The sequence below is a fragment of the Phoenix dactylifera genome, unplaced genomic scaffold (assembly GCF_009389715.1).
Source record: "Phoenix dactylifera cultivar Barhee BC4 unplaced genomic scaffold, palm_55x_up_171113_PBpolish2nd_filt_p 000580F, whole genome shotgun sequence".
NCBI classification, from domain to species: domain Eukaryota; kingdom Viridiplantae; phylum Streptophyta; class Magnoliopsida; order Arecales; family Arecaceae; genus Phoenix; species Phoenix dactylifera.
This window is the reverse complement of record NW_024067981.1, coordinates 83,302-101,441: the sequence shown is the minus strand read 5'-3', so window position 1 is coordinate 101,441 and position 18,140 is coordinate 83,302. Positions and strand designations below refer to the sequence as shown.

Sequence of the window (18,140 nt, the reverse complement as noted above, 5' to 3'; positions counted from 1 at the left end):
TCCATTAACTAACAATACATTATCAATAAATGAGGAGGGTGATATGGAGATTTTACCAACACCAATGATTTGACCTTTAGCATTGTCTCCGAATGTGACTACTCCTCCTTCTTTTGATTTCAAGGTGACGAAGAGACTCTTGTCACCGGTCATATGCCTTGAGCAACCACTATCAAGATACCACATTCTCTTTTTGTTTCCGGCTGCAAGGCATACCTGCAAAATGATCATGTGAAGCTCTTAGGTACCCAAGTTTTCTTGGGTCCTTCGTGGTTAGTGTAGTTGGTTCCCTTAGGCACCCATACTTTAGTTATGTTTTTAGCTTTTACAAATGTTACTCTTGTTAGTTTGGATCTTTCTTTGAATACAAGAGTAGGCTTTATGTCCATTCTTTCCACAATGAAAGCATGTAGGTTTTTCAGTTTTGACATCTTTTGCTTTCACAAAGAAATTCTTTAGATATTTTTGTTACTTGTTAGTTTTATATCCTAATCCGGCTTTATTAAAAACAGCTCTTTGATTTGAAAGAATAAGATTTAATTTTTCAGAGCTTTGTGTAAATTTTTCAACAATTGGTTTGTACTTATGTACCTCATTCTTAAGATTCAAAATTTTCTTTAACTAGTTCTTCCTTATCCTTTTTAAGAGATTCAACATTTTGTGCGAGTGAGGTATTATTATCGAGTAGGGATTTTACTTTTAGATTTAATTCCTTAATTAGTGTTTTTGCCTTTTCATTTTCAATGCTAAGTTTTGAATTTTTGATTTCTAGGTCAATAGTGTTAATATTTTTAATGCTCTCCTTTTCAATTAATAGGTTTTCAATATCTTCCTTCAGTTTTTGATTGGAGGCTTTTAATTCTTTATTCTTTGCTCCTAACATACTACAATCACCCATAAGTTCTTGAAAAGCTTCATATAATTCTTCTAAAGTAAAATTTATAGTTGGGTTTTGACATACCTCGTCGTCTTCGAACGCCATGAAGCACAAATTGGGCGGTCTCTTCCTTCTCTTCCTCGGAAGATGATGTGTCACTATCATCCCATGTTGCCTTCAATGCCTTCTTCTTCTTCTTTCCAAAATACTTCTTTTGTTGAGGGCATTCGGAACGAATGTGTCCCGGTCTCTTGCATTCATAGCATATGATTGGGTCTCTTTCTTTTTTTTTCTTTTTTCTAATTATTTCTTCCTCCAAACTTTTTCCTTGGGAAGGGTTTCTTTTTCCTCATGAATTTTTTAAACTTCCTAACTATCAAACCCAAGTCCTCGTCCTCACTTTCTTCCTCACTCTCACTACTTTCTTCTTCACACACACTCGAAGTAGCCTTGGGTGCAATTGTCTTCTTCTTTGGCAAATCATCTTCATGTGCTTCATCGTGAGCTCATGCGTCATCAATGAGCCCAAAAGTTGTTCTAGTCCCAAGGTGTTGAGGTCTTTGGCTTCTACGATCGCCGTGACCTTTGCTTCCCATGCTTTCGGCAAAGACCTGAGAATTTTACTTACAAGTTCCGGATTAGTATAAGATTTATCCAAACTCTTTAGACCATTAATTATATCGGTAAAACGTGTAAACATGCATGTGATGGTTTCATTGGGTTCCATCTTAAACAACTCATATTTGTGAACTAGAATGTTCACTTTGGACTCTTTGACTTGATTTGTACCCTCGTGGGTAACTTCAAGCCTATCCCATATTTTCTTAGCGGAACTACATGTGGAGACTCTATTAAACTCATTTATATCTAGAGAACAAAATAATGAGTTCATGGCTCTAGAATTGAGTTGAGCCATCCTATCATCATTCTCATCCCAATCCTCCTCAGGTTTGGGAACTTGAATGCCATTAACCATGTGTGATGGTTCTTGTGGTCCCTTGACTATAACCCTCCACAAGGCATAGTCTTGTGCTTGAATGAAGATCCTCATTCTAGTTTTTCAATAGGTATAATTTATCCCATTGAAGAGTGGAGGTCTATTGGTTGCCTGCCCCTCAGCAGGAACATTGTTAAAGGGTGTTCCCATCTAGATCTTTGGCTAAGACGGTTAGGTCTTCAAGAAATACACAGAGCACCCGCTCTGATACCACTTGTTGCCCAGAGATGGTCACCCAAGAGGGGGGTGAATTGGGTGTTTTAAAACTTTTCGCCTAATTAAAAATAAAACACACAAATGTATGAACTAAAGTAAAGAAAGAGGAATGAGAAAGGTCAATCGCAAACACAAGGTTTTATAGTGGTTCGGAGCTTCCACTGCTCCTACATCCACTCTCCAAAGCACCTTTGGGAATTTCCACTATAATCCAAGATTACAGTCCGGTAGTTTTGCGAGTGCACTACCCCAACTCGTTGTTTTACACCGGGCTAACAACAAACCCTATAACCCCCAATTTCACTTAGGCTTGGGACGCCTTTCCCTTGTTCCAAGTCCCTTGACTGGAACAAGCACAATATTGATAGAGTTTTACAAAAGATTGGAAAGCTCTAAATAAGCAAATATGACAATGATAAGCAATAAAATCCGGAAGAATCCTTTTGCCGTTGGAAGCGTGGGAAATGATGATTCTTCCGATGTGGATCGCGTAGTCTTAAGTGTGAGCTTTGAATCCCGAGCGGAAGAGAGTAGTTGAGCTTGAAATCACTTGGAAAACTTGAAAGCACTTGATTTCTTCACTTGAATGCACTCACTTCCTTGAACCTCTCTCTCTTGCTTCTCTCTTAAATGATCTAGCTTTTGGTTGGTGGAGAGTTATTGAGAAGCACTTAAGAGGTCCCTTTTATAGCCCAAAAAGCAAATATAGCCGTTAGAGATAAAGTAAAAGAGATTTGAAATTCAAACCAGACCTGCAAAAGTTGTCAGTCGCGTCCCAGGCGCTCCGGAGACGTCTCCGCTTCAACGCGAGACGTCTCGGCTGTATAAATTTACTTTTCACTTTGTTTGGGGTCGACTCGGCACTTTACGGGGACGACTCTGGAATTGTACCGTTTGAATCCTTGTTTTCTGTTTTCTGAGAGGGTCGTCTCTGTACTTTACGGGAACGTCTCGGCTTGTTTGCACTTTTTGCATGGGGGACCACTCCGCTGCCTTGGGGACGACTCCGCTGTTATAACTCCGAAAAACATGTCTTCTGAAATTCTCTGAGAGAGTCGACTCCGCTCTTTCAGGGGACGTCTCCGCTGCCTTAACTCCGAAAAAGACATCCTCTGAAAAACCCTGAGAGAGCCGACTCCGCTACATCGGGGACGACTCGGAAACTCAGCTTTTTACTTGCGGGGACGACTCCGCGTACTGTGGGGACGGCTCGCGCATATCACTTGAAATCGCCTTTCTGCCGCCACTGAGAGAGTCGACTCCGCTACTGAGAGAGTCGACTCCGACCCTGCGAGACGCCTCGCCAGGTGCCGGGGACGTCTCCAAGTGTGCCAGTTCTTCCTGTTTGTGCCAGAGACGTCTCTGAGACCATCAGGAGACGTCTCGGCTGTCCCTGATCTGTTTTCTTCATCTCAAAAATTCTTCAATAAATCCATAAAAATTATGGGAACTTGCCTAGACATTTCTTAACAATATTCTTAATAAAACACATGAAATCCTCAATTAAATTGTTAAGATAAATGGTATTATACTCTAGTGTTTTGTATTCATCAAAATTCATTAGGGGATCAACAACCCCAAAGTGGGGTCAGAGCATATCAGATCAAAATACAGGATAATATCTGAAATAAATCATAAATAACATCGTTTTACTGTTTTCAACAGAACAGAACAGATCATAACCATGCTGAGAATGCATATATACAGAAAATAGATTTCATAAATTATCCAGTCATATTTTATGGATTTCAGAGCATAATAAATAAAATTTAACATACCTGACCCATTTTATAGAATACAAAACATATGTCAAAATTTAATTAATTTATCAAATAATTAGAAAATCACACTTGAAGTATTAAGTTACTTACCTCTTCTCGCTTAACTCCTACTTCAAGTAGGCGGATCAGGTTCACCTGTTTAAATTTAATTAATTCCTTTGTTAATTTCGGAGCAAAGCAGAACTAAAAATAATACTATTGGACACGACCCAACAGGGCCCCCAAGGTTGGCCTCTAATTGGTTTATTTATACAATAAAAATTTATTCAGGGGCCAATACCCAATTATATAGTACTATTCCGTATAAAGCTTGAGTAAAGGACCAAAACAAATATAGTTGGGGACCTTTATGTAATAAATCTTTCTTATATGGATCTATCATAAATTACAGAAGACCCTTTTTATGCAATAATATACTGTCAAGGGCTTAACTGCAAAATTTCATTTATTGGCCAAACGGGTTCGGGTTTCAGGTGTCGGGTTCCGGGTTCCGAGTTTCGGGTCGGATTTCGGGATTTCGAATTTCGGGTTTCGGGGTTTTTTTTCTTTTCTTTTTTAACCGGGCAAAAGTTGGGCCCACAGTGAACCAGGCCCAAGTCGGGCCCACGGTGAACTGGGCCCATGCTTGGCCCTGTTCGGCCCGTAGGGGCCTTCTTCCTTCCCAAACACCCACGGACAAGGAAGGGAGAGGAGGAAGAAGGGAAATTGGGGGGAGGAAGGGGGCTGGCATGATGGCCAGCCTGGGTGGCCAGAGGCCATCCCTCGGTCGACGACCGGCCGACCGTGGTGGCGGTCGATGGCCGCTGCGGTGGCTGGCGTCAAAAGAACAACCGAGAATGATCTCGGTTTGGGGCCAAAACAAAGAAAATATGGCTATTGGCAACGGAACAAATAGCAAAGAGAAGAAGCTTACCGGCGGTCGACAGAGGCGGCGGATCCCGGCCGCAGGTGGTTCAGTCCAGCGGTCAAGCGGCGGCGCTTTCCGACGAGAAATCCCAGAGGAAGAAGCTCGGAGAAGAAGGCTTGAATCTCAGCGTTTCTGGTGATGGAAATCAGAGGAGGGGAAAGAGAGCTCGTCGGATCTCAAGGCGGTGGCCGGAGGTGAGGAAGGAGGAGGAGGAAAGGGAGAAGAGGCTCGGTGCTGGAACAATCACAAAGGAGGAGGGATTTAAAGGAAGATCAAAACGGCTCACTGCCGCGATTCCTGCGGCGGTTGAGCGAGATTGGCGGCCGCTCAAGCGGCCGCGGGGATGCCGCAGAACGGCCGCGCGCCGCCGCTCCCGGTCATGCCACGGAAGGAGGAGCAGGGGATCGCGATCACGATCCCCTGTTCTGTTTCCTTTTGGGGGCCAAGGGCTGGAGTCGGCTAGGCCTGCCGACTCCAGTCCATTGAGGCCCTATTCTCATAGTGGCATTCTAAATTGGTCTCCTCTGTGATTTGCATGCAACCAATGGATCACTGACATAGAGCTCCATGAATGCTCCAATCCTACCGCATCTACTTGTTACATGGGTCTGACTATCATGCCCTCTGCCCTAGAAGCACGAGCGGGTATGTTGTTGCATATCTTATGAGTCAAATTTTACAGAATGTGAGTCTGTCTGTCATCTTTTTTGGATCACCCCTTGCTTCGAGACATCTGGGTGATGGTGAGAGATGGAGGGGGCCTTTCAGGCCAAGCATGCATTTAGAAAGGCCAACAAGGCTGCGGATTAGGAGGTTGCCTATGTGGCCATCCATGTCAAAAGCACCATGTGGGTCAGAGAGGGGAAGTTGCCTCGGGCACTCCGCGATATTTTGTTTTCTGATTTTATTAGATGTATTCGTACACGTAACATATGAAATACCTACTTCAGCATGAAAAAAAAGAAAAAAACATCTATCGTTTTAAAAAATTCTAAATATTTTAGTTTATCTGGACTAATACCATCTATAATCTTACGACCGTCCTAATTCCCAAGTGAATAACGTTTTTATTATGTGGAAATCAACTTGAGCTTCACTTTTGCACTCCATACTGAAAGTCTTGGCAACAATCTCACAAGGAAAAACTTCTCTTCATTATACCTCAAAGAACAATTGAGAACTCTTCATATTTAGCTAAGTGACAAATTACATCATTTTCCACCCTTAACATAGCCATTGCTGTTCAGGATTACATATTAGGTTGGGATGATAAGTATGTTAGAAACTATCTCAACCAAAATAATATTATGCAGTGGTAGTATCCGTGATACGTATTTCCGGCCATAATTGTTTAAATATTTGACTAGACTTGATCTTAAAAAAAAAAAAAATGAAGAGCAAGAAGTCTTGTAATCTATGTCTTCCTAAAAGCCGTAAAATCAATTTTACGAAGGCTTTTCTTTTCTCCTTCCAATTTTGCCCTATTTTCTCATTTCCTCCCTTTTTCTAAAAAAAAGGATTACAGGATGAGACCGTGGGAAACGGCGCAATTGGTACCGAAATGAATGGTCTCGTACATGCCGGAAGCTCATCCCTGTATCCTCGCCCCCGATCGCCGTCAGATTCTCCAATTCAAACAGATCTGAGCTCGAATCGCTCCACTCATCGTCGTTCTCCTTGTTCTCAAATACTCGGTGAAGCTCCTCCACCCTCTTCTTCGCAGCCGCCGGATCCCCGTCGTAGATGCACTTCTGGCCGCACGGTTGGCAGTCCTCGTCCACGATCGCGCTCACCGGGTAGAACCTCACCGACGTTTTCACCCCCTCTCCCGGCAACGGCCCGCCGGCCGCCCCTTCGATGATGGCGTCTTGCTCAGGGACGACCGTGACACTACAAGAAACTTGGACATTAGCGACGCTTTTTTTGGCTATTAGCGACGCTTTTAAGCGTCGGTAGAAACCATCCCGACGCTTTACAAAGCGTCGGTAAAGCGTCTGATCGGTTATTTCAATTTCAAAAATAAACCACGCAATAGCACGTATCCTGTAGGATAGTGATTACGGGTGGTCGGTCCACAGGGATTGGAGAATAAGTTATTTTCTTTTAAAAATAAATCAAAAAGAAGGATTTGCTAACTTGATTTAACTAAATTAAACTATAAGTACGGATTGGAATTTATCAGAGTAAATAGATCTAGGGTTTGGAATCCACCGCGTAGCATGGCATTAGGGATTGTGTTCTTAATTTTTATCTTTTGGAGAGGCATGCAAATTGGCTACAAGCCTTTTAAAATAAAAACATAAAGAGTTTTAGGAAAATCCATCTTCGGTATAGCATGAAGTGTCTACCTAAGTATGCTAATCTAGGGTGCAGGCACACCTCATCTTCCTAGGCATGGATTATCTTAGACTACTTTAGCAAACACGAATAGTAAATGGCATGCTCAAGGTTTAAACATTATAAAAGAAATATTTCATTGAAGATAAGAATTTAAACAAGCTCCAAAATGATAAAAAAAATAAGAACCACAATGCCCTGATACATTGCTAGGGCTTCATCCAGCCCTAGATTGGATATTTAGCCAAGCATGGCTTCCGGACGACCTCCCATCTTCAAATGAAATTGAGCACCTCTCATTCTTCCCAAAATATCACAAACTCTTCTCTTTCCCCCTCCTTACTCCTTTTTTTATAATTTTTTTTATCTCTCCCGCTCGGTTTTCTTCTTCCTTTCCTTCACCGAAACAGGGGTTCCCCTGTTCTTCAAACCGAGCTCCCCCCTGTTTTCTTTCGAACCGAGCTCCCCCCCCTCCGATGGCCACCCTCCCTTTTATAGATCCCACCAAAGATTAGCCAGCGGAGGATCCATGATTTCGCGTGGAGAGGAGGAAGAATGCATGCATGATCGTTGGGGCGAAATCCATGGAATCGGCTGATTGATGGAGCTGACCGCGGGATGGAGGCGCTGATCCGGAAACGAGCTGGTTGGGTGGCTGAATCATGGGAGGAAGGAGAAACGGATGCTGGGAGCGACGCGGACGGAAGCTGGAATCCTTGGATTTCGATGCGGCTAGGATGCTGATCACGGAAGTCTTGGGATCTCGGAGAAGACGGGAATGGAGCTGGAGATGGATGCCGAGCTGGGTTACCGGCTGATGGCGCTGGTGCACTGCATGGATCACGGAGGAGATTGGTCTTTTACTCGGTTGCTGGCTGCGTGGAGGATTCCGTGGGTCTCGTGGCTAGAACGAGCGGATCGGAGGAAATGAGTCTCGACGGTTGGAACGGCCCATTGATTGCCGCGGACTGGGATCGTGGAGGAAATTGGTCGCTGGCGGAACACCCGAGGATGAAGACGGAGGAGCTGGATGCGGTGGTCACGTGGTTGATTTCCCTCTTAGATGGATTTGGCACGCGGCTGATACGAGGTCCCGTTGAGGATGGAGGATCGGTTGCTTTGATGGGGGAAAAATCGGCATGACTTTCCTGTTTCAGCATTATGAATATATATATATATATATATATATATATATATATATATATATATATATATGTTGGATGGTTGTTGATCTGAGAAGGATAGGGGAGTTGGCTTTGGATGGTTGTTGATTTATCCTCGAGTCCAATATTATTTAATTCTTACTAAACCGCTTCAGACTGAACTCGACCAGATAAATAAGACTGTGACTTAATAAAAGGGTTAATCAAATATTTTTCCATACAATTATAACTTTCAATCTAACCAGGACCAAAGCCCATTTAATTATAACCTTAGTCGGGTCAACACAATCTTCTTATATGTTTTTTTGTAGTTTTCATGAAAGATTCCAGGAGAAAGAAAAGTTCAGAATCTAGTTTAAGAAAATAATTACCATATTTTAAACTTACTTCAATGTTTGTTCAATTTCATAGTAAAATATGTATTTATCAGTTTAAAAATATTGATAAGTGCCATGGAAAGGTAACTAAATTATAAATTATTGAGCACTTATCACACCCCCAAACCTATGTTTTGCTAGTCCTCGAGCAAAATGAAATTAAAGAAAAGCTCTAACTCACTTTCGCAGGCATCGCGATTGAATTTACCATACGCAACAAGGCTTTAAAACCCCTAGGTTACCCTAGTGGACGAGTTATAGTCTCGTGAGGGTTTCCAGTGAAGATACCCACAAACTTTAATATCATTTATTGTTATGATTAATTTGTTGTTGTTGTTGTTGTTTTTTTTTTTTTTTTTAATTCGATTGATGAAACTTCAAATTCCAAGTGCATACTAGCTAGAAAAAAAAACTTTTTTTTTAATTAAAATCTAATTTAAGATACATAAATGATAAGAATTTCAAAGCACACACGGTTTTATTTACCAAGTCAGCCCAAATTCTAGATTAGTATGCAATCTAAGTTAAAGTCATTAAGTTTCCGTTTAGGGAGTTGTAAGACTTATTTATACTGGAGTGCTCGGTGAAATCTGGACCGTACACAAGCTAAGGGTTCGGATCTCCAAAATATTGTTAATACTAGTAGTTTCCGAGGATTGGTTGAAAAGACCTACTCACTGATTCAAAATCATCTTATCTGCAGGATTTCGAGAGTTGTGGATGTTTACTTTAGTTACCTCACGGGCTTTATCTGTAATATTCCAGTTTACTCGAATTTTTACAACGACGGCTTTCACACTATTGTCTTTTTCAGTCAATACAACATTTTTTTTTTAAAGAAAGATATATAAATTGTGCACTTTTACTCTTGTGGTGATTTCTCCGTGTAACGAGCAATCAGTCGACAACTCTCACACCAGTTGGCATAAGGTGTCGGGCATCAAGACTCCCCTACGGACTTATGCTCGGAGTCCTCATCACAAGCCCACTTGATCTTTGACAATAGGTAGCCCTTTTCGATGTTCCTGACTAAATCCATTTTTATTGATGTTTTTTTTTTTTTGGATTAGATAAGTATGATTCATCAGGGTCCAAGGTTGCTACCATACTCTCAACATAATGTCGAGCCTAGACCTTAGAAGAGTCGGCCAGTGTGTAGTGAAATTCCAAAGTATTAATTAGCTTACAACTCCCTAAGAGAGACTTAATAAAAAGAACTTAAATTTGTATTACTTCCCACTAGTCATTGGACTTTTTAGATTTTATATACCTTGTGTGTTTATCATTTTCGCATAAATGTATATAAATTAGGGTTTTTTTTTTAACAAAAACTTTTTTTAATAACTTTTTTATTATTTTATAAAAAATGAAAATAAACACATTTTTTTAAAAAAATATTTTTATTTTTTATTTTTTTATTTTTTTAAAAAAATGATTTTTTATTATTATTTTCTATTTTTATTATTTTATTATTATTATTATTATTTTTTATTTTTATTTATTTATTATTTTTTATTTTTTTTATTTTTTTTATTGGGATGAAAATCAAGATGAATACCCCCAAACCTAAACCTAACATTGTCCTCAATGTTAAGAAATAATCTAAGAGAATTGGGTTGCCTCCCAACAAGCGCTAAGTTTATTGTCTTCAGCTAGACATAGTGAGATAGTTTTTGCATCTCCTTCTATGAGGTCATCTATTTTGTCTATCATAAACACTCAATTTTCTTTGCGGGTTGGTCGGCCGCATTGAACACATTTAATTTTACCTTCATATTCCAAATGATATGTTCATTACCCCTGTTCTACAATTGATGCACGCATTGGCTGTTGCTAAAAGGGCCGCCCAAGGATCACGGGGATTTGTTTATTAGGATTAGGCTCATATTCCATATCAAGGACAATGAAATCTACTGAAAAATAGAATTTGTCTACCTTGACAAGAACATCTTCAATTATCCCACGTGGTGTTTTTACAGATCGATCAGCCAATTGAAGGGATACCGAGGTTGGTTTTAACTTACCTAAACCAAGTTTCTCATAAACTGAATAAGGTAAAAGGTTGACACTTGCCCCTAGATCTAAGAGTGCTCGATCAATGAAATTATTTCCTAAGACACAGGAGATCGTGGGAGCACCAGGATCTTTGAATTTTGGAGGGGTGTTGTGTTGGAGAATAGAACTCACTTGCTCAGTTAGGAAGACCTTCTTAGGCACATGTGTCCTAGATTTTCGTTTTTGTGTACAAAGGTCTTTGAGAAATTTGGCATAGGAGGGAACTTGTCTGATGGCATCAAGGAGTGGGAGGTTGATTTTAACTTGTTTTGAAGACCTCTATCAATCTCTTCTAATGAAGTTCCCTTTTTGCCAAATGGAGAGGGTGAAGTAAGAGCTTCAGGAAATGGGGCCTTTGGGATGTGAGTTTTGGCAGAAGATGGACTAGCTGAAGAAGAAGAAAGAAGGTTTTAGATTTCATTTGACACATTTCTATCCTCTTCTTCACCTTCCTTAGTGTTGTCCTCCCCAATCTTATTGTCTACTACACGTCCACTCCTTAGGGTAGTCAAAGCATTGGCTTGTTCATGATGAATTGCATTTAGTTGATTTTCTTGAGCCATGTATTGTCCCCTAGGATTACTTAGTGGTTGGCTTGGAAGCTTTCCTTCCTCTCGCTTGTTTAGTGCATTAGCTAGTTGACCCATTTGGGATTCTAGCTTGGCGATTGATTGCATATGAGAGTGCACTAATTGTGTAATAGTTTCCAAACCTTGAAGGGCGTTCAACACTTTCTCCTCAAAGGCTGTGTTTCTTTGGGGTGGAGGAGGAGTGTGTTGAAATTGAGTCGAGGGACGGTAGGGATGAATATTTTGTGGGGTTTGAAAATTCTGAGGGTTTGAAAAAGTTTTGGGAATAAGGTTGGGCAGTATTCGAAGCTTGCTGCTTCCAAGAAAAGTTTGGATGATTTCGCCATCCCGAGTTATATGTATTGGAAAAATGGGTCATTACCCAGTCTAGGCAGTGTTTGAGCAGCATTGATGTATTCTTGCACGAGTTCGGGGAATTGGGGCGCTGAAGGGCACTCATGAATAGGGTGGGATGGGCTAGAGCAAATAGTACACACTTGTGCTTGGGAAGAGTTCATGTAATGCCCACCTATCATCAGTTGGTCAATCTTATGGGACAATGCATCTACCTTGCTAGACAGGTCCATAGAATGACTTATTTCACAAATGGTCCCTTTTCTTTGAGAACTCGGGGTGCTTGACGAGAACATGAAGCATGGTGGAGGGAGTTTCATTTAGATTTTCAAATAATTTCCATGCTTCATGCTCATTTTGAAGCATGAATGTCCCCCCACATGCGGCATCAATCATCTGACGGTTTCGTTCAGTCAATCCGTCATAGAAGCATTGCACTAGCTGCCACTTAGGTATTTGATGATGTGGGCATTTACAGATTAGATCCCGAAATCTCTCCCAAGTTTCATGAAATTCTTCTCCCTCGGTTTGGGAGAAGCTTGTAATGGCACGTCTAAACTGGTTCGTTCTTCCTATAGGAAAGTATTTTTTAAGGAATTCTTGTTGTATTTGATCCCAAGAACGAATTGAGTTAGCTTCTAAAGAATTCAGCCATTGTTTGGCTCTATCTTTAAGGGAGAAGGGGAATAACCTAAGTTTCAGAGCATCATCAGTGAAGTTTTGAATCTTGACAGTGGTGCAAATCTCAAGAAATTCATCTAAATGTTTGTATGGGTCTTCGTTGGTGAGCCCATAAAAAGATGGGAGCATTTGGATCACACTAGACTTTATTTCATATTGTACAGCTGCTACCTCAGGTAATCGAATGCAAGATGGGGAAGTGTAAATAGTGGGAGTAAAGTACTCCCTCAGGAGTTTGGGTTGTTCTTCAGCCATCTTAAGAGGTGGGGATGATCCTAATGTTTTGATCTTAGCTCGAATGTTCCTAAGGGTTCGTTCTATTTCAGGGTCGAAAGGTAATAGATTTTGTACTCTAGAACGACTACCGTGCATACACTAGTACTCGATCAATCAAGCATGCAATAAAAGAGAAAAGCATATCAATCCTAGTCTTTGTCCTAAAATCACTAGACAGCTCCTAACTGGTTTGAAGAGGGCACCTAAGCCTCCAATCCGGTCTAATGAACCGAGTTGACCAGGTAAGCTCCCAGGTAAGTGGAGGGGTCACGATGCATTCGCAAAGGTCCCACTTAAAACCCACTTGCCTCGAACAGATGAACTGTCTCCCTTATAGGGACAAAGCTTGCCTAGACATCAACTAAGCCACAGAGCGAAATTGGTGCAACTTTCGGTGATCTTCGTCCTATTGAGCTCGAATGTCCCTAGGGGCCAACGTCTAATTGATTTTAATTAAAGATGACACTATGTGAGATTGAGTTCACCTAAGTTGGGCAAGAGTCCGGTGATGAAATCCGACTCTTATCTTGTTGGGGTGATTGCCCTTACTATGTGCAAATTGATTTGTGTATGTGTATCAGGCATGCATTCACAATTTTGCTATAATTAAAATCAAACAATCACCACAAAATTTCAAGCCAATAATTAATTTAAATAAGAAAAGTTTAGAGGTTACCAAAGGGAATTTCTCCAGCAATTTAATTTTTTTTTTTAAACCTCTACAGCATTTCTTTTCCAGCAGTTCTCCTTTTGATCATCCCAGATTTTTTTTTCCTCGATTCCTGATCAAATAATATAAAAAAATACATAAATAAAAATTAGTAAGGGAGAAAAGGAAGATAAGAAAAGTAACAATAATAGAAAATTTTTTAAAGAATTTTTTTTTTTAATTTTTAAATAAATTTTTTTTAATAAGAAAAATAACTATGCTAGCAATCCCCGGCAACGACGCCAAAAATTGATCGGTTATTTCAATTTCAAAAATAAACCACGCAATAGCACGTATCCTGTAGGATAGTGTTTACGGGTGTCGGTCCACAGGGATTGGAGAATAAGTTATTTTTCTTTTAAAAATAAATCAAAAAGAAGGATTTGCTAACTTGATTTAACTAAATTAAACTATGAGTACGGATTGGAATTTATCAGAGTAAATAGATCTAGGGTTTGGAATCCACCGCGTAGCATGGCATTAGGGATTGTGTTCTTAATTTTTATCTTTTGGAGAGGCATGCAAATTGGCTACAAGCCTTTTAAAATAAAAACATAAAGAGTTTTAGGAAAATCCATCTTCGGTATAGCATGAAGTGTCTACCTAAGTATGCTAATCTAGGGTGCAGCACACCTCATCTTCCTAGGCATGGATTATCTTAGACTACTTTAGCAAACACGAATAGTAAATGGCATGCTCAAGGTTTAAACATCATAAAAGAAATATTTCATTGAAAAGATAAGAATTTAAACAAGCTCCAAAATGATAAAAAAAATAAGAACCACAATGCCCTGATACATTGCTAGGGCTTCATCCAGCCCTAGATTGGATATTTAGCCAAGCATGGCTTCCGGACGACCTCCCATCTTCAAATGAAATTGAGCACCTCTCATTCTTCCCAAAATATCACAAACTCTTCTCTTTCCCCCCTCCTTACTCCTTTTTTTATAATTTTTTTATCTCTCCCGCTCGGTTTTCTTCTTCCTTTTCTTCACCGAAACAGGGGTTCCCCTGTTCTTCAAACCGAGCTCCCCCCCTGTTTTCTTTCGAACCGAGCTCCCCCCCTCCGATGGCCACCCTCCCTTTTATAGATCCCACCAAAGATTAGCCAGCGGAGGATCCATGATTTCGCGTGGAGAGGAGGAAGAACGCATGCATGATCGTTGGGGCGAAATCCATGGAATCGGCTGATTGATGGAGCTGACTGCGGGATGGAGGCGTTGATCCGGAAACGAGCTAGTTGGGTGGCTGAATCATGGGAGGAAGGAGAAACAGATGCTGGGAGCGACGCGGACGGAAGCTGGAATCCTTGGATTTCGATGTGGCTAGGATGCTGATCACGGAAGTCTTGGGATCTCGGAGAAGACGGGAATGGAGCTGGAGATGGATGCCGAGCTGGGTTACCGGCTGATGGCGCTGGTGCACTGCATGGATCACGGAGGAGATTGGTCTTTTACTCGGTTGCTGGCTGCGTGGAGGATTCCGTGGGTCTCGTGGCTGGAACGAGCGGATCGGAGGAAATGAGTCTCGACGGTTGGAACGGCTCATTGATTGCCGCGGACTGGGATCGTGGAGGAAATTGGTCGCTGGCGGAACACCCGGGGATGAAGACGGAGGAGCTGGATGCAGTGGTCACGCGGTTGATTTCCCTCTTAGATGGATTTGGCACGCGGCTGATACGAGGTCCCGTTGAGGATGGAGGATCGGTTGCTTTGATGGGGGAACAACTGGCATGACTTTCCTGTTTCAGCGTTGTGAATATATATATATATATATATATATATATATATATATATATATATATATATATATGTTGGATGGCTGTTGATCTGAGAAGGATAGGGGAGTTGGCTTTGGATGGTTGTTGATTTATCCTCGAGTCCAATGTTATTTAATTCTTACTAAACCGCTTCAGACTGAACTCGACCAGATAAATAAGACCGTGACTTAATAAAAGGGTTAATCAAATATTTTTCCATACAATTATAACTTTCAATCTAACCAGGACCAAAGCCCATTTAATTATAACCTTAGTCGGGTCAACACAATCTTCTTATATGTTTTTCTGTAGTTTTCATGAAAGATTCCAAGAGAAAGAAAAGTTCAGAATCTAGTTTAAGAAAATAATTACCATATTTTAAACTTACTTCAATGTTTGTTCAATTTCATGGTAAAATATGTATTTATCAGTTTAAAAATATTGATAAGTGCCATGGAAAGGTAACTAAATTATAAATTATTGAGCACTTATCAGCGTCGCCTATGCTACAATGGAAAAAATATTTTCCGACGCTTTCAAAAGCGTCGCTAATTACAATTTAGCGACGCTTTTAAGCGTCGCTCTTTCCCAACGCTTTAAAGCGTCGCTAATTACCAAATTACCATTAGCGGTCTGCATCTTCTCCTCCATTCTATGGTGCTGATGGAACACAAAGAAAAATATAAACAACCTCCCCGATCGGTACCTTCATTCCATCCATGCAGAGTAGTTGGGTTTGGCTATATAAACAGTTCTTTCTTTTTCAGATCCTCCGATGTGGGACTAAAATGAGGTGGTTTTTTGGCTTCCGACGACGCTTTTAACGACGCTTAAAAGCGTCGTTAAAAGCGTCGTCAATTACATATTAACTTTGACGACGCTTTTAAGCGTCGTCATTAGCCGACGCTTTTAAAAAGCGTCGGCAAATGTTGACGAAGGAAAATTTTTTGCCGATGCTTGGAATAAGCGTCGGCAAATAAGAGTCGGAAATTTACTTTTTTGGCGTAGTGTGAGTACGAGGACTCCGGATCCCGGAACTTTTTGAGTTTCCCCGTGTCACGAGCCCTTGCCAACCCATGTTCCTTCCATCACCAAATTGCCTTCTACGATTCAGCCTTAAGCGTGAGAGCAAAATAGGGGGCGCGACGCCCCTCGACCTCACCACTCCCATCGCCATCCCAAGACCGCTCTCTATCTTCTTCTATTCCTTCACTTCTTCCCTCTTGACAAAAAAAATTAAATTTCTCTAATTTTCATAGAGGTGACAAAGAAATAAACGGTAGAGAAAAAAAAAAGTGAAAATAGTAAAAAAAAAACTATTTTTTCTTTTTTTTTTTTCTAATTGTCTTTCTCTTTGATTATTGTTTAGTTGTTGGAATGGAGAGGTGGCCGAAGCTGCTAGTGTGGTGTGGTAATGTTAACTCGTCGTTCCCTTCGACTTCATCTATCGGTCCATCGATGAGACCGACAACGGAGCAGTAAGAGAGCACCGCAGTGATAGAGCGCCCGACTGCCTCTACGACCATGGCCCAACCGTCGCTAACAAGCAGCAGAGCTCCGTAGCCGACCGGTGGCCAGCGGAGAGGAGAAGCACCTTCTTGCGAAGTCGGGTCATCGGTACAGTGCTTCTCCTCTCCGCTGGCCACCGGTCGGCTATAGAGCTCTACTGCTTCTGCTCCATCGTCGGTCTCGTCGATGGACCGGTTGATGAAGTCTAGGAGGTGTTGATAAGAAATTTGAAGCAGAAATAAAACTAAACTATTCTACTTCAATAAATAATAAGCAGTAATAGGCTAAAACAAAAATTTTAAAAAAAATAAAAGTAGAAAAATGGAACCCGAGATGCTGAGGCGTGGTATGTTGGTCACTTTTCTTGAAGTAGATTTCGTCGCCTTACAGTGCACTAGGCTTGGATGGAGTTCTACTTCTGAGATACAACAACCTCTCGTTCCTTCTGCCTCAATGATTTGCACGGATCAAAGAAGGCTTCAAACCCAGAATCAATATGCAGCAAGCCCGTTAAACAATTTTGAAAGAAATATTTTAACTGGTAGGAAGAGAGATTAGAGAAAGAAAAGGAATTAAGAATCCTTTGTTTTTATCCTTTTTTTTTAAATTTGTAGAGGTCGTACGTATGCCTGTGGGGCGCGTCTTTTTGCATGAGGCGCGATCCTTCGCGTGAAGGGGTGTCCCTCAAGAACGCGCCCCCCTCGTGCTCGCACGGACGTAAAAGCAGCAAAGGCTTTTACATTGCGGGAAGAATGGTGACATAAAAAACCGCAGAAAGAAGGACTCGAACTCACGTCCTTGTGAGAACAACACCACACACAAACCAACTGTACCACCTATAGATGGTGACAATAAAACATTTAATCATTAATAAATCCAACAATCCCCTACCTGATTAAAATGTTTCAAAATTTTATAAAAAAATAGTCATACCAGGCTTTTCATGTCACGACTTCAATAAAGGTAGCTTGCGACTTTGAAGTTTTACCTAGTAAAAGTATACTTTCATCTGAAAGGAATTGTGGTAGCTAAAAAACTTTGAACCAAATCCTTTGGTTCAGATTTTCATATACTTCACCCATGACAAATGCAAATACTGGGTTCATCATAGGTGGTGCTTTTCGGCCTCATGCACCAATATCTCAGTTTTATGAGCGCTCTAGGAGTTAAACCCTTATCCCCATAGATTGCGGCCACACAGTCACACTCACATAGGTGAATCCTCCAAGGGTGCTCGCAGCACAGCACCTTATCATAGACTCGGACTCATTCAGAGTTTTAAACTCTTCCGTATACCTCTGCTGTGTTTAGCACTCACATCATAGGGAGAGACCAAATGACATAAAGTCATTTTAATAATAGTGCTAACTAATCATTAAACAACTTGGTTTTCTCGTTGAACCTTTCGTCTTGGGATCTCCAGTCAGAATAGGTTGGGTTGCCATTGTCAATGATTCCTTATGGGTTTCAGTCCCATCCCCTTTGTTGTTTCTATAACTTTGCTTCTAGTTAGTCCTTTAGTCAAAGGATCTGCTAGGTTACCTTCAGATCTAACAAATTCCAAAGTCACGAT

The 18,140-nt window shown here is 41.0% G+C and overlaps 1 non-coding gene across 1 annotated transcript; it reads left to right on the top strand.

Moving 5' to 3' along the window:
- The first annotated feature begins 12,087 nt into the window (after window positions 1–12,087).
- On the top strand, window positions 12,088–12,193 carry LOC120106619. Its single transcript, XR_005508721.1, has one exon. It is a non-coding gene; the product is annotated as a small nucleolar RNA R71 (small nucleolar RNA).
- Window positions 12,194–18,140: the final 5,947 nt, after the last annotated feature.